Here is a 2,110-nt window from a genome sequence, read left to right as displayed (position 1 = left end):
ATATTCCTCAAATGAGAGACCCACTGAATACGTCAACCAAACACTCCAAAAGATGAAAAAAGAAATGACAGCCTCAACAATTATAGTGGGTGACTTCAACACACGACTCAGATCATAGGGAAAGAAACTGAACAAGGAGGCTAGAGCTCTAAACACTACAATTAGACACTTTGACCTAAAAAATATTCAGAGCTTTTCATCTAAAAACAAACAAATTTACATTCTTTTCAAGCCCACCTGGCACATATTCGAAGATAGACCACATGTTGGGGCATAAGGCGAATATACATAAATTTAAGCACATTGATATCATACAGACCTCTCTTTGACACTGTGCCATAAGGCTGGAAATCAACAAAAGGAAGACAAAGAAAACAAGAGCAAACTATTGGAGGATGAATAACTTGCTACTGCAAAAGGAATGCATACTGGCACAGATCAGAGATGAAATTAGGAAATTTCGAGAAACCAATGAGAACGAGAACACGACATACCAAAACTTTTGGAACACAGCGAAGGCAGTTATCAGAGGAACTTTCATAGCAATACATGTACACCTGAGAAAGGAAGATGGACTCATGATTGATATGCTGGCACAAAATTTAACACAACTAGAGCAGAGTCCGCAGGACAATCTTACTAATAGCAAAAGAAAAGAAATAATAAAAATCAGGGCTGACATTCAGGAGAGGGAAAATAAGAAAACTATGGAAAAAATTGAATGCTGCTAAAAGTTGGTTCTTTGAAAGGATAAACAGAATCGACAGACCGCTGGCAAACCCAATCAAAGAAAGGAGGGAACAAATTTCAATAGCAAGAATAAGGGGTGAAATAGGGGACATTACAACAGACCCTAATAAAATCAAAAGGGTAGTTACACAGTACTACAAAGGATTGTACGTCAATGAATTCAACAACTTGGAAGATATGGACAAATTCTTGGAAAAACAATTCCTCCCTAGACTATCCTCGATGGATGTCAAGAATGTTAACAGACCCATAGCAATTTAAGATATCGGCAAGGTTATCAAGGGATTTCCAACAAAAAATCCCCTGGACCAGAGAATTCTACCAAGACATCAAAGGTAATACTTACCTGGCAGGAGAGATACCATGATCACAAAGGTGGTTTTCCCAGGGCGAGGCTTCTCCATTGCACTCCGGATGTGCTGACCCCTGCGATTTCCCCAAATGTGGGAAATTCGACTGCATAATTTGTGATAGTGGGGGGACTGCATTAACACTCTCCTCTGCTAAAAAAGAAAAAGAGACATCAAAGGTATTTGTCTGGGGAAGGAAGAGGTGAAACTATCATTATGTTCAGATTATATGATTTAATATATGGAAAATCCCAAAAGCAATAGAGGAGTTTGGCAGTGTGGCAGGATACAAGATCAACAAACAGAATTCACCAGATTGTTACACATCGGATAAGACCACAAAAGAGGAGATCAACAAGGTGGTCCCCTTCACAATAGCCAAACACAAATTGAAATATCTAGGGATATACCCGACTAAAAGAACAAAAGATCTATATGGGGAAAACTACAAAACACTATTACAAGAAACCAAGAGCAACCTCAACAAATGGAAGGATATCCCATGCTTGTGGATTCGAAGACTCAATATAGTTAAGATGTCAGTTCTGCCTAAGGCACTATATAAGTTTAATGGAAACCCAATACAGTTACCCTCATCTTTCTTCAAAGAATTCGAAAAACCGATTACCAACTTCATATGGAGAGGGAAGAAGCCCAGAATTAGCAGAGAACTCCTCAAGAAGAAGGACACAGTGGGAGGGCTTGCTTTACCTGACTTTAGCACATACGATACAGCCACAGCTGTAAAAACTGCATGGTTTTGGTACAATGACAGATACCCAGACCAATGGAAAAGAACTGAAAATCCAGAAATAAAATCATCAGCTGAGAGACAACTGATCTTTGATAAGGGCAAAAAATATCCAATGGGAAGCAGATGCCTTGTTTAACAATTGGTGCTTGAAAAAATGGATATTTAACTGCAGAAAATGAAGCAAGACCCTTATCTCACTCCATGCACAAGAATAAACACAAGGTGGATCACAGATTTTGAAGTTAAACCCCAAACT

General features: G+C 38.8%; 1 non-coding gene across 1 annotated transcript; it reads left to right on the top strand.

The window, feature by feature from the left end:
* The first annotated feature begins 1,088 nt into the window (after positions 1–1,088).
* On the top strand, positions 1,089–1,253 carry LOC142427205 (U1 spliceosomal RNA). Its single transcript, XR_012780016.1, has one exon. It is a non-coding gene; the product is annotated as a U1 spliceosomal RNA (small nuclear RNA).
* Positions 1,254–2,110: the final 857 nt, after the last annotated feature.

The sequence above is a fragment of the Tenrec ecaudatus genome, chromosome 14, assembly GCF_050624435.1.
Source record: "Tenrec ecaudatus isolate mTenEca1 chromosome 14, mTenEca1.hap1, whole genome shotgun sequence".
NCBI classification, from domain to species: Eukaryota; Metazoa; Chordata; class Mammalia; order Afrosoricida; family Tenrecidae; genus Tenrec; species Tenrec ecaudatus.
The sequence above is the reverse complement of the archived record's forward strand: the minus strand, read 5'-3'. Positions and strand labels throughout refer to the sequence as shown.